Consider the following 13,072-nt stretch of genomic DNA (forward strand, 5'->3'; position numbering starts at 1 on the left):
GAAATGAGCAGGATTGGGGAAGATTTTTTTCTTCCCCCGAAACCTCTTCGGAGGCGGGGCGGGGCGGGGCGGCTGATGAGCAAAGCAGCTTGTGCCCTGCACCCTAGTGATTTGGGTATTATGATACCATTACGTAATTCTATGTGCCAACTTGGAATTTTATATGACATCAGAAAAATTGTGCAAACTCAATTATTGATGTGCCTGGCATGGCATGGAATCAAATGTGAAGAGCAGTCTCAGGTTTTCCTACTGCCGGAAAGGGTTTTGGTTTCCACTAGCCACTCTTAGATTTATAAGTACCTCTCGATATCACGTAACCAGAGTTTCGGTAAAAGCATTTCAATATCGTTTTACGGAGATATTTTCTCAACAAAATTTCCGCTTTCATTTGTTTCCTTTTTGGAAGTCTAATGCCAGAGCTAGCATTTGGACAAAGTTCTCTATAATATTAGTTCATATCAAAGAATTATTTATTTTTATTAAGCCAAGTACTTCATAGAAAATGTATTAATTTTATAGCATTTTTTATCATTTCGTAGAAAAGTAACTATTTTTTCAAGTGCATTTATACTAACATTAGAGTTAATGGCTTACCGTTAGTTGGAGGGTCCGAAAACCCGAAGCAAGCTGCTCGGTGCTCTGTTAATTTAAGTAAAAAGCATTTTAGCTGATGTGTTTATTTGCCACGCCTAGCCCAGGAGCCTCCCCTGGCCACGCCCCCGCCCCAACCAACACCAACCCACACATACGTGCATGTAGAGAGAATCTTTTTCGCACAGCGTTATCCTGGTGCTTCAATATTACTGATAATTTAGTTGGTCTCTTGTGCTGGCAGCGAACATTTATTGTTCGCCATGAGGCAATGGCTCTATATGCCAGTGTATGGCTTGGCTTAGAGTGCACGTGTGTGTGTGTGTGAGTGGCTGTGTGTTAGTGCTCATTTTTGGCCTTTTGCCAGGGCCGACACATTGGCGTCCTTTTATACGAAAATGAGTTGAGGCAATGTGTTGGGTTTGCTATTTTTCGTATGTCTGCCCGCCCTTGCGCCATTTCTTTTTCCTCATATCATTATGAAACGCTTGAATGGCTTCCCACATGCACATGTGTGGGTGTGATTCTGTCTATGTATTGGCTGAAAGCGTATATAAAGAGCTTAATATATTTGGCTATTGATTTAGAAGGGCGATAGGTTTAGTATTTAATATATAGATTTTATCGCCAGTTTAATGCTCTATTAGAGGATATGCTCTATTGCTCGATTAGGAAATAAAAATCCTGAAAATTCTCTAAAAACTCATCCAATTCATGCCAACACGTGTACATATATCTATTCCGGTGTTTGTCCAACAATTATGCAAACTTCCCGACCAGACAGCCAAATACATTTCGGCGCAATAGCCTTTAATGCCGCCGAATAAAACCAACAATAGCAGAATTACGCGAAAACATAAGAAAATAAATAAATAAGGGAAAAGTGCACAAACATTTTTCGGGTCATATAAATTATGCCGGAGCATGTGCCGGCAGCAGCGACAATAACAATAACAATAGCAACAATATCAACCGGAACGGACCGCAACATCATTGTTGTTGACCTACAAAATGGCGGAGAGAATTTCCATTTTCCCGGACGCCCGACGTTCCGGGCCAAGTTTTCCCGCGCAAGTCCGCGCAAATTGCGCCCAATTAATTAGCTGCAGTCGGTGTCCACAAAAAGTGTGTGTGAGAGGGTGTGTGTGGCTTGTAATTAAAGGTCTGGGCGACACTTTAAGCATTTGTTGGCCAGGCTTAAAGCTGTCAGAGCCAAGATCAGGCGCCAAAAAAGTATGCTTGTATTTAAAGTGAAGTTGTACACTATTGTACTAATATTTAGCACTATTGTAATAATAGGAATAATAATACTTACGAATATAATCCCCACCAAAAGACAACTTTAATCGAAATAATCCCACAAATGACTTCCTTTTAAATACCACATAATGCAGAGTGTTTAGAGTCCTGATCCGAGTATACAGTTGGTCTTGGGCATCATTAGGAGACTTTTCCTGCTAATAAGATTATGCTGACGTATGCGCGAGAAAAAATATTAATTCCAAAGCGAGGTGAAAATTGTTTGTTATATGCGTCTGGAAATGTGAAAACAGCTGCGTTTCGTAGCACCTTAAAAGCCAGGCAGCCAAAAACTCGGTTGAATTTCGCCAAGAACCCAGAAGCCAGGACCCAGAACCCAGAACCCAGAACTCAGAAGCCAGAGCGCCCGATGCCGGGGTAACCTGACATTTAATCAAGGCACAGCGCAAAGGTAAACAAACGGAAATAAGCGAAACTTCCTGTTGCTGTCACCGCTTTTTGTTGGTGTTTCTGGCGTTTTAGCTGTTTGGCTGCCTTTCTGCGCATACGAAACGGAAATACAATCAAAATTGTGTAATGTTTGCCTGCCACCGGCCGGGGCAGTATCAGCTGGCAGCAGCAGGAAGCACGGTGGGTTAAGGTTCTCCTCCTCATCTGATGGGTTAAGGTGCAGGAGGGGTAGCACGTGCCACGTTGCGGTGGAGTTTTGTAGTTTTTTTTTTGTATTTTGCTGGGCTCCCCCTCGAAATATGGAATTGTTTTTGGGCTTTGATGGTAGGCTTTTGGGGCTTTTGAGGTTTGCTTTAGAGTGCTGACAGATGTGATCCCGGGATGTGGAATATGGGATGTGGAATGTGCCGCTAATGAATTTCGCCAGCCATCGAGTGATTAGCATTATGCCAATTAAATATTTAACGCGCCCATTTATTTTCCATGTTCGAGCAGGCATTCGATATGCAGAGGAAAAGCCCCAAACACGGAACTCACATTTCGACTTATTGCCCGTCTTGTAAATGCAAATGCCATTTTCCCCGGAAAAGTCGTGGGGCGTTGGGTGGCCAGGCCAAGAAACCGTAAAACATTCGCCGAATGTCAGTTATAATTGATGTTTTGACAAGTCAATTGTCAGCTAATTGGATTAGCACACCTACACGAGAGTGTATTTTATCGAAAAAATCCGATATTAAGAAATGGAGACCATGTGGGTACTGACATTGACGTGGGTTTCGGTCTCACATCATGGGACAGTTAATCAATTTGAATTTCTTGCCAAACACTTATCGTTCTTAAACACCAAACCATTCCATTCCTGTTGAGTTTTAAGAGTCATTGGCTTTTCTGACAACTTACAGCCCAGACGCCATATTGGCGCCATAAGTTGGATACAAGACATTAAATCGAAAGTTTTGTACAAAAGACAACATTTGTGAAGTTTTTAGAAATGTTTTGTCTTCAAGAACTTTCAGCTGACAAATTTTTAAGCACAAAAATTTAAATTGTTGGCCATTCAAGCCAGGAATATTTGTTGACAGTCTGAAATATATGAGGCCAATCTCTGAAAAATCTTCTTCCATTAGCAGGGAACTATGCTTGGCCCTCTGACAAACTAACACCCTTTAAAAGCAATGGCTACGCCCATTTTATTTCCTACAAAACAATTTCGAAAGTCATATTTTATGCCATCAAAGGCATTTGTCATTTATGCGCAAAATGTGTGGCAATTTGGGCAAACAGTTGCCAAAACAGAGCCTTACCAGGAAAACGTTGTAGTTCATGGGACGAGTATCTGACGAGTGAACACGATGTGAGGGCTGCTTGTCATAAAAATGTAGGCAGAAAGGGTAAAAAAAATATAAAAAAAAGGGATATCATATAATGGAGAATATGGATACGAGCTGCGGAACGGGGCCAACAGCAGCCGACAATTTAGCCAAGTTCTGTTATTTGTCTTTCTGGGCAAAATGGTATAAATACAAAAATTGTGAGTACAACATACTACTCGCACCACTGCCGCTACCAGAATCGGATGGCAAAAGAAAATGGTGACGCAAAAAGTTGACAAGCCGAGCAATTTTATTTTGGGCTTTAGTTGCCAGCCAGCCATACAGCCATCCAGCCGGCTGTCTGACAAATTTTTGCAGTTGCTTTCGGCTAATAGTAAAAAATATGCGCGATGGAGTTTTTGTGTGACAGCTCTCGAGATTGCCATGAATATATAAACTTGGCCAGAAATATGGCTAACATCGTAACATGTGCACAGTGATTTCGTTGAAAAACGAAAAGCGTGTCGGGAAAAAGGCCAGCAGGAATGCATGAAATTTTTATTACGAATGCCATGACCTTTGATCTATATTTTCAGTTTAAGAGCAGGAAAACGTAGTTTATTTTTATTATTTAAATATATATTTTTTAATACAAAATAATGGAATAAAAATAATCGTTTTCTTAACTTATTATTCTCCAGACTATTTCATTTCTGTTTTTCATACAACTTCTAAAAAACCATGTTTTTGTATTCGTCCTTGTTGCTGGATCCTTGCCAAGCTTTCACACACAAACACATACAACCAGACACTCAGATAACGGTAGAGAAAGCCTCTCTCCCGCACACACACAGACACAAACACAAACACACACATGCACTTTGCGTTTATTGTAAGGCAATAAATTCGCTGGATAATAATTTCAGTCTGGCGTCATAGCAATGATAAACTGTAGATGATATATTATTGCGTTTTTAGTAGAATAAATAGCGACAAGTCCTCTACCGAGTTCGAGCTGGAACTGGAGTCCACCCCCACTGCATGCTTCTAACCGCCTTTTGAATGCGTAGCAGGATTTGGCGGCAGGACTTGCTGCTTACCACAAAATACAGGCCGGAGCCGTAAGCTTTAGAGTACATAAATCTCATCGGCGGACCCTTCCTTCCCCATAAAGCCTTTTCACATGCAAAGTGTTGTCTCGTGTTTGCAGCCTTGTACCGCCTCTGTGTGCCATTTTAAAATTCGGCCCCAACCGCCTCCCGCCACCCGGAGGAGACCGCGTTTTTATGAGTTAGTGTGACGAGTGCTCATAAATTTGATGGCTAAGAACTGAGTGGCAGCGTATATATATTTATGCGGGGAATCCGGCTAAAATTTACAAGTATTTTGGGTGCTTATAAATTGGGCGGATGAAAGGTTGTGGGGATGCTGGGCTGCTGGGTTGTGGCAGAAAGCAAGCAGCAGAAAGCAAGGATTACGCAGAAAATAAATCATGAGCATAAACCACCAAAGAGCTCTTCCAGGAAGCATTTAAAGCAAAGAAAAAAGGATTGCCAATCAAAAGCGGAGGAGAATCAGTAAAAAAAAAATTAAAACAAACAGCCACACTCTAAAAATCCATCAAAAGAGAAAAAATATATAAAATGTATAAAAAAAAGCTGGTGGTGAGCAAACAATTGAAAGACGCTTCAGTCTGACAACGAAATTTTCCAACTGTCAATGCCAGTCCTGCCAAGAAAAACCGAAACCAAAATTAAATGAAATTTTTTCTCCTGGCGTACCATATTGAATATGCACATAAAACGGAAGTATGAAAGAGTTGGAGAAGATGGATTCGGGAATCGGTTAAATCACAGGGGTGATGGTGAATGGCGGATGGAGGTGTAGTTGGTCCAAAGGTGGGCCGGAATGCCGGTCGATTTTTGGCGAGGGATGCAGGCCAGACAAATATTTGCCATCAACTGGAAGGGTCTCGAGTGCCTTTGTCGGCTGTTTGATGTGCTGCTGCCGATGTCCCGGCGTAATGTGATTGACTTTAAGAATCGCCGGGACTTCGCCATTCTCTCTGTATGCCCGCAACGTAAAAAATAAAAACCAAACCAAGGTGGCTCCCAAAACCACGGCAAATAAGCTTTCCTTTATTTTGGTATTTTTTTTTTCGGTCCTGACCCCCATTCGGATGGCTGCCATTTTCCCGCTTCTTCCAGCATTTCCCGCTTTTCCATCGGCGGTCAATGGAGCGTTGCGCCGAATTATCCGACTGTCGTAACTTGAAATGAAAGCACGTAGCGTTTTCATTTCGGTCAGTGTGCGGAATGCCAATTACAAGATGTGGCGGCCTCTTAAAGAACCTAGAGGTGTTACACTGAGGAATATTTTACCAACTATTAAGGGGCTTCATAGGCCTAGAAGTTAGGTTTTCAGTTCTAAAACTACCAAAATCCTCAAACCAATTAACTTTTCATTATATTTGGGTTAAATCTTATTTATTTAATGTTCTCCTCAGTGTATCCCAAAAAATACGTCACACAACACCAGCATTCCCAGCCGAAACTCATTGAAATGAGTCGCGCAATGTCGAAAAGAGTGAGGCCCTGGGCTGATAGATGCCTCTTGGGCAAAATTTTTAATAATCCCCAGTAGATGCGAGCGTGTGTGTGAACGGAATGCCTAATACACACACACAGATACCCACCTAAGTACTTATACTCGATTTCAACTCTAGAATTCAAGAAGTAACAGAACTCAATACAAAAGTTTATGTTGTGGTTTGAGGGGCAATACATTTTATTATTGATAAAAATAAAAACATAATACATTACTTGCATTTTTGTTTAAAAAGAAATATGGAGGCTTGCTATTGGAATTTTAATTCCTATTTTATAAGCTTTGTGAGCCGAATTCCAAGCAGTTTGTGGTATAAGTCCTCGAAAAGTCTCTTTCCATAAACTTATAATTCTTTTCTTTATTTTTTTTGTTTTCTAAGCCGACTCTCGATTTCCTGTGTTTGTGTGGATAATTTATTATATTCATACGTGTGTCTTTTTTGTTTTTTTGGGCTCCTTGTACTTGCTACTTTTGCTTGTTTGCTAATGGCCTGCCCCGAAAAGTATGCCACATGGCTTTGTCCCTGGCAGACGTGGCGGCTACTTGATATGCACACCTGGCAACGCGCTCTGGCCCCAAAACGCTAGCTGGCAACTTTAAAGCCCAACACGCGCTCTGGCAGGTAACTAGCTAGAAAGGAAAAAGGTGAAACAATGGCGGGGAAAAACAAAGAAGACAAAAAATAAAAACTACGCAATGCCAAAAGCACTTTTAATCAGACCGAAAGGAAAAATACTTTTCTTTCTGGTAATAGGGGAAAGTGAAAGGAAAAGGTGAAAGTAGACAGTAGATGGGAAAATTGAAAACAGAAAGTCATTAAAAACAAGATTAATAAAAACAAGACTAAGAAATCTAATAAATTATTAAATAACAAATATTTTTGTTATGACAGAGACTGCAAAAAAATGTTTAATAAAATCTAATGACATCTGGGCTGGTTAAAAAATAAATCAAATTAATTAATACAAACTTGAGCTAATTATTTTAAAATAATATTTGCATCCTCTAGTTGCTTTTAAACATACCCCTTTTGCACTTGAGGGTAGCGAGTCCTACAATATATCACAATGTCAGCGCACTTAACATAGTTTATCCTTGTGTCCCTGTCGCTGTTAGTGTCTCTGCGGCTCTTGCTGCCTGTCCCTTTCTTTCCTTCTCTCTGTCTCGCTCTGCCATTATGCACACGTCGCACATAACCATAACGATTATGTTAATGCTCCCTGCAAGGCGTTGCTAGTTGCACGAGGATGGTGCAGAGTGGCAGTAGAAGTGGGTGGAAATCCTACGAGTTGTTCTTACCTGCTGGTTACCTGCTCATCACTCGCCTTGGCTTATTTCTTCGTTATTTACATGCCCTAAGTAGTTGTAATGGCTCCTCCACAGTCGCGACAAAGTGTTGGCAATAAAGGAGATCTCGTCCTTGCTTTTCATCCATGGAGTGGCTATAGAAACCATGAATGGGGCCCCCACCTAGTTTTTCTATTTTCGGCATTGGAGCTTCGGCCTAGTCTAGGATAATGAGCGGCGAAAGTGAATTATACAGGCAACTATAAAAGGATTTTCTTTCATACACGTGCTTGCCTTTAGGCCCGAAAATTCCTCGGCTCTGAGCCATATCCATCCGATGAAATGTCATAAAGAGCGCATTACGAGTCAGGGATCCGAAAAAACTCAATTGCGCATGCAATGGCCGATGGCTAGGCGTAAAACTTTCAATTTGCGTTAATGGCATTAAATAAAGTCACTCACGCACCCACACGGCCAACTTGGCACATTACGACACTATATATACATATATATTTTTTTTTTCGAAAAGAGAGAAGAGCAACGGAAGCGGAAACTGAAACCTTAAACCCAACGTTTCAAGCTTTCATTGGCTGGCCACTTAAAAAAGGTTGTGCAAGTGCCGGCTGTGATGTTTTCCTTTTACGTTTTTAAATCGCATTAAAAATCATTGGTGAGCCATTTGCAAGGTGGCCAAAAACACGACCCAAGCCGAGCTCAACGTGAAAAAATCAACCCAAAAGAAGTAAATAAAAATTGTAACAGATCGAGAAAAAAAGCAAAAATAACACCACGACGACTGCCAGTTACGACAACAAAAGTTTCGTTTTCGGCTTAAAGCAGGTGAAACCAGGCCCAAAAAAAATAAAACACCGAAACACAAAAACATAAACAAAAACAAGAAGAAATTTCCAGCAATCGGGCTGGAAAATAACATGAAATGTCAGTGGAGTTGGGCGGTATATGTTGTACTTTAGATAAACTTGCCGCTGTTCGATGTTTGTGCTTGATGTTTTTTTAGACTTTGTTACAAACATTCGACATGCAATGCACGTAATGCCACAAAAACACACACACACACGATTGTACAAAAAAAACAACAAGCTCTTACGCACACAGGCAAACACCTGGAAAAAGTTTTCCTTGTGAGACTTTTATCCCACTTTGCTTGTTGTGATATTTTGCCTTCCCCTGCTTATGCTCTTGCTCGGAGTGCGATAAGTTTTTATAAAAAGTTGCCAACGTCCGGCAGGAAAAATATACATTTTTTTCTAATCAGTATTTAAGTTTTTAAGGGCCTGAGAAGAGAGAGAGAAGCCCTGTTCACTGCTTAAATAATAATTTCATATCAGAGTAAGAAAAGTAGAGTATTTTGAAGTTTGTGTTTAAAAGATCCTTTGCTGCTATTACTCCTATATGGCTTTCACTCAACCTGATTTCTTGGTTGCCATTGTTATGTTTATAAAGGAGAAAAGTTTAAGAAAAGAGAAAGCGACTCAACCATTTGCCAGAAAAAGCCTCAGATATGCCACCCATCACGCATCCGACCTGTGGACCACGAACTCTTAGTGCGCATATATGTAGCTCACTTTTCGGGGCAAGGCCGAACGCGTTGAACATGATTTGTATTTTACTTACATACCGTTGTGTAAATCACATGCACAAACAACACCAACAACCATAGACACTTGAGGACCCAGAAAACTTGGGCATTTATAAAACAACAAAACAACAGAACAACAAACAACAAAACAACAAACGGCAAACGGCAGGCAAAACAAATTCGAATCTTTCCCAGAGAACTCCATTCGATGTCTGCCCTCGACTCACTGCAGTAATAATAATAAAGGGAATTGTTATTGTTTTCTATTAATTTACTTTTGTTGTTTGCCGTTATTGTTGTTGCTGCTGGTGATGTTCTTGCCTCCTACAGTTGTGTGGCTGTGGCAATGTCAGTGGCAGTGGCAACTACTATACTGCCACGTGTGTGGGTATGGTTGTTACATTTTTGTACTGTTGTCTGCATTTGATTTGATTTGTTTGGTCTTGATTTTATCTGTTGAAAAATTGCTCAACCACGAGATCTGTGGAAGGGTCCTTTGTGCCTCAAATTGTCTGTCAGGTCTGCCGGGGCACCGAAGTGAGTAAATTGATATAAATAGATTTGGAATTTGTATCTACGATGTTTGTTTCCAGCTGGAGTTTAAACAGAAGTGGTTGGGGATTTCATTTATAGTGATGTTATGGAAATTTCCTTCTATTAAATTATTGTAAGAATTTATTCTCTTAGCAGAGCAACAACACGACAAAAAAATGAGAATTCATGAATTCCAAGGCAAATATCAAAAGCATTATTATAGAGAAGGGTTTTACGACCGAAATAAATTCCATGGCCATGCTGCAGCTGCAGATGGTAGGAGTCCGGGCCTCTTTCAATAATAATAAAAGCAAAATACTTCAGAGCTAGAGCCCGCCAGAGCCTGCCGGAGCCGAGAAGAGCCTGCAGAGAAATGGCAAAATATTTCTCATTAAATGCCCGCGCTTACGTAAATATTTAAACTAAGGCGGCATGGAAGGCATAAAAGGCATTTCTCTTGCTGCATTAAAGATTTCTCTTGCTGCTAGAAATGCAGAATAAAAGCCTTGTGCCAGCTGGCCGTGTTGTATTTGCCCAGAACCAAGAAGAAGAACTCTTCGGAGGATTAGCGTCTTTGGATATTCAGAAGTACTCCCGCCGCTCCACCACCGCTCCATTTACCCCCCGTCCATCACTCCCCGGACATTCATCGATCCTTGGGCGACACACTGACTAAGTGAGTGATGAATAAGACTCTTTCTCTGCGAATAGTTGTGAGTGTGTGCTTGTGAATGGCAGGATGTAGGCCAAGCCAGCTGTCCTTGTGCCAGAAAAGCGCTTTTCAATAGAAAACTCAAACTGGCAACATGTTACAGATTGCTTGCTAAGACTCCAGCTTTGGCACACTCTTCTGCCAAAAAAAATATAAACTGCAATGCGTGAATAGTTGAGATGAGCCAAGAAGTCGACTAGGTAATGCTTAGCCTTTTCTAATAATAAGGCTTAAATGAAGTTCTCCTAGGCTTGAGCCATTAACCAAAACAGTGTATCTTTCATCTTCTTGAAATGCAATTTTGATTACAGAATGTTCGCCACTGAAATTCTTCCACTTCCACGGCTACAATCATTCGCTACAGACGGCTGTCAATCGTCATCCGTTGTTAACCAAGTTTGTTTCCATTTGTTGCACGCACTCTCAACGCCTTTTCGTTGCATGCCGGCATTGTTGGGGCTGCTGGTGTTGCCAAAGTTGGTCTGAGAAACAGGCAGAACAGCAACGAACAGAACTGATATAAGCCAAGTGTCTATCTCGCATCTTGTTGCTGTCATTTCAGGCTAATGTCTTCGCTCCATTTTCCCTTTTCGTGTTCAATGTCTATCGTCATTCCCATTTTGTTTTCCACTCGTCCTTGTACAGTGTTTGGTCCTTTTTTCCCAGACAGACATTGCACTGAGTCCTGTTGTTTTCGCTTCGTTTTTGCTGACACAGTTGCTAGTTCTTCTTATATTCGTTTTTTTTTTCGCTTCAGCCGTCCTTGATACACATCATTCAAGCCTGCTTAACGTGTCCCATCATATTAACTTGGCTAAGATGCCAGCGAATGTTTTTCTGCCGTTTCTCTTGATTCTGACAGAAAAAAAGCCGGAAAAAAATGCCTGTCAGCGTGGCTGGATTGGGAGAGACGTTTCTTTGAATTAATTATTGTATTAAAATGAACTTTCTTGTCTTCTACTTGCAGATACGCAAACTATGGGAACAGCTCTTGAAAGGTATGTAAATAAATGCCAGTTTTAACAATTTCGAAGAATTCTTAGTAATTTAGTCAAAATTCCGGCACATGTCCTTTAATGATGGCTGAAGTACTCCTAACTGCTGCTTTGAAACTTGACTATGAGTAGATGACAGCAATCAGGCTTTTAAAAAATTTCACAAAGTGTGTAAATAATAAACATAAATAGAATAAGGGTTCATCCCCAGAGGTCGTCCTGCCATCAGCCTGGCAAACTTAATTACAAAATCCATGTACTCGCACCATGTGTGCTCCAGAGGGTGTCTGCCAGATTTTCCGATTTTCAGCTTACGAAAGTGAGCAGCAAATTTTCCGGGAATTGGCCAAGTACCTCGCATCAGGCAAAAACACCTGGCTCCCCTCTGAAAGTGGGGGTCTGCTTCTGTCAAAGTTAAGCAGCTTATGACCAAAAACTGATCAATAATAAACGAATTTAGTTCCTAGCTCTCCGGACTCATTATAGATGCTGACTGCCAGAGTGGCAGGGAACGGATGTGGGGGGATTTTCGTTCGGAAATTTATAATCCACAAGGCAAACTGCAATTAAAACGGCTTAATTGTTTATTAATGCGCACTTCCCAGCAGCGGCGTGAAAAAATAAATTAATTAGTTGCTATTTTAAATATGGCGCAGACAATTTAAAACGCCACGGCAGTAAAAATAAAACTGCCCCAGCCCGACGGAGAACTTCTTTGATTTATGTTGCCTGCACTTGTTCGAGATTGGGATTGAAAATGGAAATGAAAATGGGGGGAACTGCATCGGGTTGGCGGCCAATTTAATTGCTGGCTGGATTTTCACACTAAGTCCATGTTTCCTGCAAACGCAGCACAGAAATAGCCCTCTTGAGTGGGAGAACATCACGAACACCACGGACCCCAGAAATGTTTGTTGGGGGATATCTCGTTGGATTGGGGGAGCTGGCATGTCGTGTGATGATTAATGAGACAATTTTTATGACATCGCACAGTGGGCGAATGTCTACGCCAACACAAATATCAGAAATGTCGAGGCATTAAGAAGGAAATGGGAAAGTATTAAATTGATGGCTGGCAGGAGAATGAAAATTGTAAAAAGCTGCCTTAACTTGAAGCTATAATAAATGCTTTAAGGTTAAGAGTTCTAAATTTAAAATAAAAATACTATTAAAGCATTTTAATTATGCGGACTAACTTGAATAAATAATAGGGAATAGTTAATCATTTAACCATAAAACGTGTAGGAATACTTTTTTGGAGTCAAACAAGTCAGAAAAGCTATGAATTTATTTTCGAAAAAGGCCATTCCCCTAACCACTGTGCCCCCACGACCTCCCCCCATACCATGCAACAAAAGGGGCATGAAGTCTTGTCGCCTGGCACATGAATAACATGAATTGCGTTATGAAAAATGTACAACAGAAGTTCTGGAAGGCGGATGGATGGATGAATAGTCGGATGGATGGATGGGTTGGCTTTGGAAGAGACTTGGAAGGGTCTGGTGGCATCATTACAGAGCTGAGCGATAAGCGACGTTGCATGTGGCAACATAACTGACGATTGCAGTATGATGGATATATAGTATATATATTTAGTGGCTTGTGGTGCGAGCGTGCGAACGACAGACAGACACGAATGCGAATTGATGTGTCACGTGGGTGCAATGCCGTTGACTTTGAGGGATTTATATGGCTAGAGAGTGTGCTGACAGCTGGCAAA

General features: G+C 41.0%; 1 protein-coding gene across 1 annotated transcript in view; it reads left to right on the forward strand.

The window, feature by feature from the left end:
- The window catches only part of LOC26514736, a 45,072-nt gene that overhangs the window by 15,221 nt on the left and 16,779 nt on the right, over positions 1-13,072 (forward strand). The window contains exon 3 of the mRNA XM_032451467.2: positions 11,325-11,355. The gene's annotated coding sequence lies outside the window, so the exon portion shown is untranslated. The remainder of the gene's footprint in view (positions 1-11,324; positions 11,356-13,072) is intronic.

Source organism: Drosophila ananassae, chromosome 3R (assembly GCF_017639315.1).
Source record: "Drosophila ananassae strain 14024-0371.13 chromosome 3R, ASM1763931v2, whole genome shotgun sequence".
Classification (NCBI taxonomy): domain Eukaryota; kingdom Metazoa; phylum Arthropoda; class Insecta; order Diptera; family Drosophilidae; genus Drosophila; species Drosophila ananassae.